Source organism: Bombina bombina, chromosome 2 (genome assembly GCF_027579735.1).
Source record: "Bombina bombina isolate aBomBom1 chromosome 2, aBomBom1.pri, whole genome shotgun sequence".
Classification (NCBI taxonomy): Eukaryota; Metazoa; Chordata; class Amphibia; order Anura; family Bombinatoridae; genus Bombina; species Bombina bombina.
In genome coordinates this window covers 813,572,544-813,586,226 of record NC_069500.1, presented here as the reverse complement: position 1 = coordinate 813,586,226, position 13,683 = coordinate 813,572,544, and positions in this window count along the sequence as shown.

Here is a 13,683-nt window from a genome sequence, read left to right as displayed (position 1 = left end):
TTTAGTAATTAGGAGATCTAGAAAGCTGATACTATGCTTGTCACTATTACAGGATAGGAAGATATTAAAGCTATTTTGATTCAATATATTTACAAATTCCTGTAACTCAGTATTTGAACTCTCCCACAATATAAGGATGTCATCGACATATCTTATCCATAGGGATACATGTGCATCCACCCACATGGCCAGATCACCAAAAACCACCTGATTCTCCCACAAGTGGAGGCAGGTGTAGGAGGGTGCACATGTAGCCCCCATGGCAGTGCTTCAGATTTGCTTATAGAATTTTCCATCAAACATAAAAATATTATTCAGCACAAAATCCAACAATTTAATTACAAATTTCGTGTGTTTGTCAAAATCATTCCCTCTGGTTTTTAAGAAATTTTCACATGCTTTTTTACCCACTTCATGTGGTATCGATAAGTAAAGTGATTCAACATCTAAGGAGACTAGTAGAGTGTTTTCTGAGACTGAGATTCCATCTAATTTCTTAATCACATCTATAGAATCTTGTGTGAATGTTCGTAACTCTGAAACAAAAGGTTGGAGAAAAGAGTCGACATATTTACTTATGCCTTCTGTGGGTCCCCCTATCCCAGAAATAATAGGACGTCCAGGGGGTTTTGTTGGGGATTTATGCAATTTGGGTATCTAGTAAAATACAGGAACTTTTGGTTTGTCTGTATACAAAAATGCAAACTCTTGGCCAATAAGCAACCCTTCTCTTCTAGCATCATTTAATAGGAACAACAGTTCATTGTGCGACTTCAAATAAGCATCTTGACTAACTTTCTGATATTGATCTAACATAGTCAGCTGGCGATTTGCTTCCTCCATATAGTATTTTTGGTCTAAGATCACCACATTGCCTCCCTTATTGGCCGGCTTAATGACCAGTTCATTTTGTTTAATTTGTTAATTCAATGCTAGTCGTTCTTTAGGGGTTAGGTTATCATCGATATATAGGTGGTGGTCCAGCGCTAAGATTGGTCCTGTGGCTATACAGATAGGGGGTCCTAACTTAACCCCTAAAAAATAGGATCAAATGAAGAGGGGGTATGTACAGCGCCTAAGGCTCAGGACTAGAATGATATGTGAGTGAATCACAATAAAATAAAATGAATAAAAAGTGTATGCGTTATAAAATATATTTACTAATAAAATTTACTAATAAAACATGTATCACAATGCTTGCATATATTAGACTTAATACAAAGAACAAAATACAAGGATATATTAAAACTCATGGATCCATGGTGAACAATGTGTTTTGGATAAAAACCTATCTAAAAACAATTAAGGAATTGAATATTGAAACAAATAAATATCACAATGAAATATGGAAACAAATAAATTATGCTGTCACAATAAAATTGCAGTTCCTTTGCAGGGACAAATCTATAATTCAAATGTCCAGATATTGACAGACCTGATGAGAGTGAAAAGACTTGCTTGAAAGTAGATGATGATGATAAAAATGTTAAAGGTGAAATGTTATAACAACGGTGGAGATGGTGAAAAAAGTGAAGATGAAAAAATACAAAAAAACTAAAAAAATCTCTTAAAAAAATCCTAAAAATCCTTGAGTCTTGAGAAAGGCCCGTGTTACAGGGCCGAAACGCATTGACCCACTGGTAAGGACTATTTCACAGAGTCAAAAAAAATCTTAAAAAATCCTTCTAAAAATCCTTTATTGCAATAAAAATAGTGGAAAATGGTGAAAAATGTTTAAAGTGAAATGGTAGTGAAAAAATGTGTAGAAATCACAAAAATAATGATGATGGTACCATGATGATGAAGAAATAAAGTGATGTAAACAAAGTCAATTATAATCCAATATGAAAAAGTCAAATACAGTCGAAATTAAATAAAAGTTAAGTGAACCTGAAGTGTTGAAGATGAAGATCTGTCTGGATCTCCTGAACAGAACCCTGATCTGCGACCAGAAGAAAACTAATATCCTGGAGTATACCTGTAAAGAATATATAACATAGTGTAATATGTCCAGTAATAAAATACTCTGTGAAATAGTCCTTACCAGTGGGTCAATGCGTTTCGGCCCTGTAACACGGGCCTTTCTCAAGACTCAAGGATTTTTAGGATTTTTTTAAGAGATTTTTTTAGTTTTTTGTATTTTTAGTTTTTTCATCCTCATCTTTTTTTCATCTTCACTTTTTTCACCATCTCCACCGTTGTTTTAACATTTCACCTTTAACATTTTTATCATCATCATCTACTTTCAAGCAAGTCTTTTCACTCTCATCAGGTCTGTCAATATCTGGACATTTGAATTATAGATTTTTCCCTGCAAAGGAACTGCAATTTTATTGTGACAGTATAATTTATTTGTTTCCATATTTCATTGTGATATTTATTTGTTTCAATATTCAATTCCTTAATTGTTTTTAGATAGGTTTTTATCCAAAACACATTGTTCACCATGGATCCATGAGTTTTAATATATCCTTGTATTTTGTTCTTTGTATTAAGTCTAATATATGCAAGCATTGTGATACATGTTTTATTAGTAAATTTTATTAGTAACGCATACACTTTTTATTCATTTTATTTTATTGTGATTCACTCACATATCATTCATCTAGTCCTGAGCCTTAGGCGCTGTACATACCCCCTCTTCATTTGGTTAGGTTATCATCAACAATATCAGTAAATTGTATCTGTTCAATTTCGTTTGATACGTTCTTAACAAAGTCGCTATACTTGGTATTGTGGGGAATGTGGGCATATATGTTGATGTCTTCTTAAACCCTGTTTTTGGTTTAATTTCTGTCTTAGTTTGAATATCTTGATCATTTAAAAGACCCTCCAAGTCATTAATGGCTTGCCTGTCTCCATGGTCAGTCAAGTCAACAGTTGTCTTAGGTTTCATGATTTTTTTTAAGAGCTAGTTTTCTAGCAAATAAATGAAGGTCTTTAACTACTTCAAAAGTATCCAGATTTGAACTAGGGCAGAAACTTAACCCTTTTTCCAAAATTTTTATATGTTGTTGATTGAGCTTAAAACTGGAAAGATTATCAATGTTACTGGAGGGTTGCGAGGGGCACCTAAAATTGATTCAGATGGATCATTTAATTGTAACGTAACCTGTTTCTCGTAATCATATGGAACCGCCTGTTGTTCCTTTGCCCACCCCCACCTCTCCTTTCTGTATGGGTTCTTCTTGCCGTACCTTCTCCTCCCTCCCCGTCTGGTCCTACGCCTAAAGGGGCCTGTTCTATGGTGTTTATTGAACTTGATTTCTCATTATCAGAGTCAAAGTCAGAGTTATCTGTACCTGAATCATAATAATTACGTGTATTGAATCTATTTCTATATATGTTCGGCCTCTACGATAATCTTCCTGATCTCATATTAATTTACGTCTTTCTCGACATTTTAAATCACTTTGTAATTTCTCAATTAATTTTTCGGTTTCTTTATTCAATTTTTCAAAGGATGTATCTGCTTCATATCTCGTCAAACAATTATACACTGTTTCTACCTCTGTTTTGCACTGTTCTAGCTTTTTTTCATCTTCCGCTATCATTAATGCAATAAGTTCTAAGGAACATTGTGTGAGGATTTCGTTCCATTTCCGTTAGAAATTCAGTGTTTGCATCAATACCTCTAAGATTAATGCCAGGGTCTAATCTTATACGTAACCCCCTAGGGATTATATCAAGTTTTAAATAATTAGTTAGACTCTGGTGTTCCCACTTTATCTTTACTTGTTTGGTTAACTTTTTCTTATAACTTTTAAATGCTGAGATGATGTCATTAATTATATCTTCCTCTCCTTCAATCTGTACCCCTTCTGGAATAGTAAATGCCTCAGTTATATCAATGTTCCACTATTCATCAGATAATTTAAATGCCATACCGATAGCACCTGAGAGTCCCCGCCAGAAGACCGAACAATACTTATAATGTATAGGTTATGGGTTCAAAAATAATTTTAAAGTTTTAATAGGAGCTAACCACAGAAACTCTGTGAGTAATAACACTACTCATACAACAGAGCTAGAAACATTTATAACATAAGAGAAAAGAAGAAAAGAGAGGAAAGCTCAACTATATAGAATAACTATTTTATATCTTAGACCCAAACGAAATAAAGAGGTGCAATCTGTTAATAAATTTATATACCAAACAAAACAAAAGAGAGAACGGGGTATAAGGTAAATCCCAAGGAAAGACCAGGGTTACTGCACACTCTTTGGAAGAATAACAACTATAATACACAGATATTATACCTAATGTGATTTATTTGTGCACAATTATTAAATAAATTAACCAACATTAATTCATAAATAAAACATATATAACCACACATACAAAAGACAACAACAACAACTGTGATGTCCTGTTTTATGCAGGAACTTATGCAGTGTTCTTAAATTAAGGGTTTGTTGCTCTTTTAATGAATAAAACAGGCAGTATGATTTGAACTACCTGTTAGATCACTGGTGAGACTTTTACTGATAGAAAACTTCGTAGATGCCAAACAGAAGCAAGGAATATTTGAGTAGAAACAATTGTTGCAATATAAGTAAGGAACATAAAGCAAGCAGTTCAGAATAATGATAGAGGTAATATGTATTTTGATACACTTTGTGAAAGCATCAGTAGTTGATTCTTGTTGTAGCAATTCTCAGAAATGACTTCACGCACTCACACACTCATACATAAAATATATACATCACAGACAGACTATGGTAGTAACCGGTAGATTCAGCAAGGTAATGCGGATGTTTTCCAGAGAGTGACAAGGTAAGAACAGATCCTTTGTAAATGGATTAAATATTACCTTAAGTTTGAAGGGAGCGGTTTTACCTCTGTGACCGGTATACAGCGTTAGTGTGAGTGCGGCTTCCGGGACGCTGCAAGTAGATCCGGTGCTCCTTGATTCGGTTTGATGATAAATTAGAATTCCGGTAGAATGAGAAAATAACTTTGAAAGTAAAGTGTACAACAAAAGATCCTAGCTTACTACTCCTGTTCAGAGAGAAAGAAATTGAAGCAAGTTAGGTATTATCAAAAGTAGAATCACAGCAGTAGGGATGCGATCAGATAAGCTGCAAAGAGAAAACAATTTTCAGGCAAGGAATGATGGTTCAGGTGTGCCTGATATAGGGTGGAGGAAAGGTAGGCGGGATATACCTTAAAGGTATATCAAAACAACACTGGGCCCCATATACACCACCTACGATATAAAAGCCGGCAATTAATAAGTACAGACACTAATAAAGTGCTAGAATGCAAAAGCCTGAGGAAGAGTCATTCAGCATAGATGCTGACCAATGTTGTCATGAAATAAATATCTACTAAATGCTGGATGCAGTCCTGTGGCAGTGAAAAGTAATAGCTGATTAGAAGCTCAGTGAATGTAGCTCGCTCTCGCTACCATACCCGAGCGGGAGCGAGCTACATTCAGTTTAATGGCGTGCTGTGACTAGACAGCGTGCCTGATGTGCTTAGGTAAAAAACAGACCCACTCAGCCAGGAGCGGCGTTCTGAAAAAATAGATTATCATAGGTAAATATCTTTGCTATACTATGCTTTAGAAACGTGGTGCTAGGCTAATATTATAGAATTCTGCACTGTGTGCATTATTATATAACCTTATTTTGTGGGGTTACTGGCCCTTTAAATATTTTACCTAAATTGTATATTTGTTTTAATATTTTTCTTTCATCATAAGAATTATTAACTATTTTTTAAATATGGTATAATGAATATGTTGCCTATATATTTCATGAATTAATAAAGCAGTCTATGCACCAAGTACAATTAGAACTGCTGGTCCTTATTCATTCATACATCATGGCTAATCACTATTACAGATTTATGAATTTTAAAGCTGATTAATGAATTTACACTGTCTTTACAGTATTTTTATACTGCAAACGTCATTTACTATTGATTGCTCTCACTACTGTTATAAGATTTAGATATGGATGGCTTCTTTATATTTATACTGTAGCAATTCACTCTTCTATTTTTCTAATGTCTATATAAGACATGTAACAATGTAGGGGTTAATATTTTTATTACTGTCTTAAACAAAGCAAAAATTTGTGATTAATTTGCAAAACTATTGTTGGTATTTTTTTTCCTAAGTTGAGCACAGGCAATTTTTATATATGAGCTGTTTAGTGCTACTTTGGCATTCGTCTATTTAACACGCCTCTTTAGGAACCAATGAGATGAGAATTCAGCTTTTAAAATCTTTCTTCACTCACTTCTCTGGAGCTTGACAAAGGCCCTGTATGGGCTGAAACGCGTTGCTCCTACTGCTTTATTCTGTCCCTCGTCGGCTTCCATAAATTGAAGAATCCCTAGAGCCTGTTTGATAATCCGTTTTCGTTGGTAGACAGTAGACGTTCCAGCCAAATCTGAGCTCACATGAGGGATCTGCATGGAGTGTTTGCCAGTGAAGGGAAGGACATCGCTATTTATGAACCTCTCCAGTGTAAGTAGAAGTATATACCTTATGCTTGGTTCTTTTTCCTCCTTTGGATCCTTTATATTCCAGCTCTCCGCCTGACTTCGTTGTGAACCCCTGTTGCTTGAATCACCTGCGACCACATCTGAGCCTGATTAGCTGTTCTTATTATTATTACTTTTAGTTTATTTATGTTTATGTTTAGGCGCATATATTTTTAAACTGTTTTTATTATTATTCTATATACTGGATACTACACTGAGCCCAATATACATCTGGTCAACATATATATTGTTGTAGTGCCCTTCTAATTATATGATTGTTATAATTTGTTTCTAATATTTGTTTATTACTTATTACTTGTTTTGTTTTGTTTTTGCACCATTAAATCTTATCAAGATACTTATTATTGCCTTGAAAGCAACATATTTATTTTATACAAACTCTTATATACCATTCTATTTTAGGCTGATTTTTCAGCGCTGTGGGTGTTTAGTTACCTTTACTCTGTGAAGGAACTTTAGTACTTTATAATAAATCTTTTACCTTAAATTGTGGATGCTTTTGTGCTCTTCTTGTTTGCTGGATTATGTATTGGAGGATCACACAACTGGTCCTTTTGCCTGACCGCTGCCCCATGTGAACACTTGAGGAGTTTACTGGCCCTACTGAAGAGGTAGCTGTTTCATACAACAGAAATGCCCTCCATTAGAGATTTTAGGTAAGACTAGTATGCCCGGGAGGTACATGCACTGAAGTGCCCTATTTTTATTTGTATCATATTGTATTCATCTAGAATTTTACTTTGTACTCTTTTTGTGGTTTTGAGTTTTTTAAAAAGTTGTATCCAATTAGCTGCATAGTGTCAACAGTGCATATAAATGATGACGTGGCTTTTAGAAAAGCTAGAACTAGAGAAAATAATTTATTAGATGAGGAAACAATGTTGCAGGATCCTCAAACATTATTTAGGAAATTACAAAAGTTACTTACCACAGAGGAAAAAGAGTTAAAGGATTTGATCCAGCTGGATGATCGTGTGTTACATAAGATAATACCAAATGGGTTTAAAAAAATTAAAAACGCTTCAGTTAGTTTGGATTGTGTCTAATTTTACACCGCAGGGAAAAGCATTCCCTAGCAAAATTAGAAAAACTTAAGAAATAATAGAAAAAAAATCAAATTTCAGCAGAAAATCAGTGAGGGGACAGGATTGAAAAGTAAAAAGACAGTAGGAACCTAAGGATCTAACCAAACTGACTCTGTAAGTCTCAATAATATGTACTGTCTTTATTGCAAATACCACATTGTACCAATTTGCAAAAAATAATAAAAATAATAAATATTGAGAAAAAAAAGACAGTGGGAACCAAATGGCAATGTATAGGAGGAAAACAAACTAAAAAGACACAGGGTAAAAAAGATGGAACCAAAACAAGCGGGAAAACATTTTTTTTTTTTTTTCATTCTTTTTATTAAGGAAACAGAATCAGCATGACATAACGTAATATAACTTATCTCCAGTATACAAAGATATCATTTTACATATAATTATGCGTTGAGATAATCATGTGACATAGCAGGAGAGGAGATTTTAGACTCAGTGTGTCCATAATAAAACCATTGATGTAGTGTAAGGGTCCTTAAAGTCGATCTCCAATATATCAAAATGACATTTTTCACATAATTATGCACTGAGATTATCATTTGACATAACAGAAGAAAAGAACCTGTAAACACAATGCATCTATAATAAAATCCTTAATGTTATGTAAAGGACTATGATGTCCATAAATGGATGCCTACTCTGTTTCCTATAACAATTTTAAATTTTTAATTCAACCAAACTATTCACAAACTTACTATTAAGGAGGGAAAAGGAGAAGAAGAGGAGGGACCAGAAGAGGCGGGAAGAGAGAAGAAGAAGAAGAGAAAAAAAAACTAAAAAAAAAACAAAAACCCAAGCAATTCAGAACAGCATTACGTCAAGAGGACTTGTAACATTGTTTCCAAGTGGGCAAAGGGCTTAAGTATTTGTCTTTGTATAGGCGGGCCTAATGTGTCAATGAAAGGCCTCCACTTCTGTAAAAAGGGTCGTAATCTATGCTTAGTGTCAAACCATGTGTCATATTGTTCCACAAAGAGTTGTTTGAGCAGCATATGTTTGAGTTGTGCCACTGTTGGCACTTGTCTGGTGATCCATCTTTTAAGAATACAGTGTCTAGAGCTAATAGAGTGTATAGTGTGAGAAATCTGTATAATTTTTTGTGTGAGTCATCCCACTTGAACATAAAAATTTCTACCTCTGTGAGCCTTATCTCTGTACTAAATGTAACTTTTAGCCAATATTGGCACTGTCCCCAAAATGTCCTAATCAATGGGCAGGCATAAAAGTAGTGCTGAAGTGATGGTGCTCCCGCTCCACATTTAACACATTGATCTGGACACCTCTCATTCCACCTTGCTAACCTGTGTGGGGTAATATAGTCTGAGTGCAGGAGCCTAATCTGTGCTTCTCTGTAACATATCGCTAGTGTTGCCTGTTTTGTGCGTTCTAGACTATCTTTTATATCTTGTGTCGTCAACTCTAGTGAGCATCCACTATTTTGTCTTGTCAGTACTGCAGAGAGGATTAAGGGTTCCTTCTGTTGCAGTAAGCGTGTATAAAAGTGGGAAAGAGAGAATACTCCCAACCAAAACAGCGTCTGAGGGACAGCAAAAGGCGACACATCCCAAAACTTTGCGTTGGATGCTTGTAAGGCCGAGACATAGTGTCTTAATTGTAAATAAGCATAAAAGTGCCGATTCGGAATATGAAATTTGGTTTTTAGCTCCTGAAATGACCGTATTGTATGGTGTAGTGGATCTAGAACTTCTCCGACCACCTCAACACCGAGCCCCTTCCAAAAACGAAACGGTTCGTGTTCATTCCCCTCCTGAAAGTATGGGTTTCCGATTATAGGGATACATTTTGGAGAGGAAAAGTCAATCTGTAGGTATTTATGTATCATATGCCACGCTCTCAGCTGGTCGCTATATAATATGCTATTAGCGATCGAGGGGCGTAACGTCCTCCTATCTCTATATGGTAAAAAAGTTAGCGCTATAGGTGCTGTTACTGTCTCTTCTAGCTGTATGTCGCAAAAGTGTCCCGTACGCAACTGCCAGTCCGTCATTATCCTAGCCAAGGCTGCCCAGTTGTATAGCTTGAAATTTGGAAGACCCAGCCCTCCTGCAGTAAAAGGGAGCTGAAATTTATCTGCCGCTATTCGTGGCTTGCCCCCCCCCTCCAAATAAAGTGAGATACTGCTCGCGTAAGCAAATGCAGGTCTGTTTTGGTTAAAAGGAATGGCAACATGAGTAATGGGTAAAGTATTTTGGGCAATATTGTCATCTTCACCAGATTAACGCGCCCTGAGAGTCCTAAAGGAAGGCCAGTCCAGCTCGACAATTGAGAAGATAGTTGAGTGCACTTGTCAGAAATATTTAGTTTATACATTTTTGATGGATCCCTATGAAGTTAAATACCCAGATAAATGAGGCCCTCTGTCGCTTCCACGAATGGATAGCTGTGTCTAGAGTGTGGATGTTTATGTAGCCATAATACCTCAGACTTAGAGGTGTTTATCTTGTATCCTGAGAAACTACTGAACTCTGCTATTGTGTGGAGTATAAGTGGTATGTGGGTTTGCAGGGAATCTATAAATAACAGCATATTGTCTGCGTATAGTGCCAAGTGGAGAGGGATATCTCCTATGACTATACCTGGAAAAATTTGTCGGAGTTTCAGCGCAAGCGGTTCCAGTGCCAGGTTGAATAATAATGGAGACAGGGGACAACCTTGTCTGGTACCCAGCTGCAACCGAAAGTCATCCCAAAAATGCCCATTAGATAGGACCCGCGCCACTGGTGCCTTATATATTTTACAGAGAATATCTAAGAATGGTCCCTCAAAGCCAAACCATCGCAAAGAATCCATCAGATGGGGCCACTCTACCCTGTCGAAGGCCTTCTCTGCATCTAAAGAGAGCAGGAAGGCCTCCGATGTATCCCGCACGTCACCACTCCCCCCCAGAGACCAGTAATGGTCAATAACCTGAAGCACTCTGCGTAGGTTAACCACGAGGTACGCTTGAAGACAAAGCCTGTTTGATCCGGGTTTATCAAGTCCGGTAGAATGACCCTTAGCCTATTCGCCATGATTTTTGTGAACAGTTTGTAATCTGTGTTTAACAGCGAGATAGGTCTATAGGAATCTGGCAAGGAATGATCCTTACCTGGTTTAGGGATGAGGGTGACGTGGGCTGACGTGAAGTTCCTCGAGGGAGTCATTTCTGTCAAAAGAAAGTAATTGTATAATTTAGTAAGAGTGGCAGTTATCTGTGGCTGCAATGATTTGTAAAATTCGACTGGTAAGCCATCTGGGCCTGATGCTTTGCCCATCGGCAGACCTTGTAAAGTGTGCGTCAGTTCGTCCCATGTAATGGGGGCATTTAGTCTGTTCATTTGATCCGGAGTGATCTGCGGTAGAGTTCCAAAATTTAGTCTGGGTCTCTTTTGATGACAATGCCTGTCGAGTGTACAACTGTGTATAATATTGTGCGAAGCAGCCTGCAATATCATCAGTCTTGGCATGAGTCTGGCCTTTCCATCTGAGTGCTGCAATCTTTGTCCTTACTGTTTGTGGTTTTGTCAAAGCAGCCAGCATTTTACCTGCCCTGTTCCCAAATCTGTAAAATGTACCCGCTGTTTTCAATAAACCTGCTGCTGCCTGTTGACTTGCAAAAGCTTCAATGTCCGCCTTTGCGGCTATATAGTTGTCATAAGCTGACTTCAACTTAGTATGAAGATACAACTGATAAGTCTGACCTAATTGCTTCTTTAGCATTCTATACCTGTAATGAGTTTTGTATTTAACCTTGGAGACATAAGAAATTATATTACCTGCTAATACCATTTTAGCAGCTTCCCATAGTAGTTGAGTATTGACAGTGTGGGCTGCGTTATCTGTCATATAATCTGTCCATGAATGTTGCAGATATTTAATGAATGTTTCTGACTTGGTCAGGTATGTAGGAAATAGTATGTTCCTATTTGTGTATGGACCATCAGTCCCCAATAGCAGTTCTACCGTTGCATGGTCGGATAATAGTATGTCATGGATTGAACACTTACTCACCTGATCAACCGCCATATTAGTTACTAAAAATAAATCTATTCTGTATAGCGTGTGTTTGGCTTTCGATAGGCAGGTATATTCTTTACCCTCTGGATGGTGTAATCTCCAGATGTCACAAGCCCCTATGTCTCTATCAAACATATCAAATATCTTTGTTTCATATTTGGCTTTGTAATTTCTTCTTGGATCCTTGAGAGTATGAGGTTCCAGCCACTGTCTATCCAAGGTGTGTGTGGGAGAGATGTTAAAATCACCCCCTATTATCAATTTGGAGCCTATGTGTGGCGCTAAGTGTTTTATTAGGTCACTCCAAAACCTCAAGTTTCTATGGTTGGGGCATATAGATTACAAAATACATAATCAGTGGTATTCACCGTGGCGTGAACTATCATGTATCTACTATTACGGTCCGAGAATGTATGATTTATAGTAACCGTTGTTTTCCTTCCGAAGGCAATGGCCAAACCTCGACTGGCACTAGTGTGTGAGAGAAATACCACCTGTCCTACCCAATCCCTCTGCAGTTTTTGATGTTCTATGTCTGTTAAGTGTGTCTCTTGTAACAGAGCAATATCTGTACCCAGTTTTCTAAGATGTGTGAGGATTGCTTTGCACTTTATAGGTGAATTGAGCCCTCCCACGTTCCATGTCACAACCTTAAGCGACATGTCGGTATTTTAAGATATGAGTATATAACTGGCCCCCCCAAAAAAGGGGGGGAAACGAGGGGGGATAGGACAGAGTAGGAACACTAGAGTCAACAATGCATTTATTTGCTTCCAGTACTCTCCACTTTGATCTCATTTGCCAATAAATAATTACATCTCTCACCCTTTTCTTAATACCCTTACTACAATAAGTGTTAATGTACATATGCGGGTTCATAGCTCTATAGCTCTCTAATGTCTGGATTAATTGTACCTGTGTTCTACCTATAGAGTGTTTAAACTGACTATGATATGTCCCTTCTGTCATAATTATCTTTCCCTTCTGTAAATTGTTAATGTGTCCTATCCACAGTTTGGGTATGTTGTATGCGCCGAGTGTACATAGTAAGTGTCTAAGCAAGATTGTTAACAGAATAGCTAATTGAAGTTTTCCAGCTAATAAGGACATCAGTTCCCCTTCTCTAGAATAAAGTATTTCTCCTCCTTTCTCTGGATCCCAGGGTTTTTTGTGCAGATTTGTATTAAAGCTAAACCTATTAAAAGAGCTAGTCCCTCCCCTTAGGATAAAACCTTTGTAGAAATAACACTTTGTGATCATCAATCCAGAAATATACATGTAAAACAAAACAACATAAATAACAACAACAAACACATCAAACATAACTATGCTCATCTTTCGTCTTAATACATCTCTTGGCAATTGGAGCAGCAATGAAAGAAAAACAAAAACATAACAATTTAGAACATTATAACTGTTTAACATTACCCTGGAGGTCTGGATTGACCTCCTTCCGTGGATGGGTATCTTCATAGTCCAAGAATCCCCACCACTCCAAATGGTGTCCTTAATAATACGAAACATAATCCTTTATCATTTCCTATAGAGTTCCATGGATGGAGCTTACCCGCTCCAGAAAGTATAGCTAATAGAAGAAGGCAGTAGAGGGGGATCCTTCATGTTGGCTGTTGCTGTCTCTCAGTGGCCAGATAACTCCTTAACGCCTGCGGTGAATGGAAAAACTTAACCCCATGAGGTGTCTGTAGCCGTAGTTTTGCTGGATACAACAGGGCCACTTGTCTTCCCTGCTCGTGCAATTGAGAGCATAATGGTGCGAATTCCTTTCTTTGCTTTGACATCTCCATAGAAAAGTCTTGAAAAAGAAGAAGCTTTGAACCTTCATAGAGAATTTCCTCGCGTGCTCTGTAGGCCCTCAGAATTTTCAATTTCTCCTGGAAGTTTAGACACTTGAAAATCACTTGTCTAGGTTTTGCTCTAGCTTGTTCCAGGCCTCTTTCCGGCCCCACTCGATGTGCCCTTTCCACATCTATTGGTAAGATATCCTCATGTATACCCAGGAGTTTGGGAAATGTGAGCGCTGTGAAT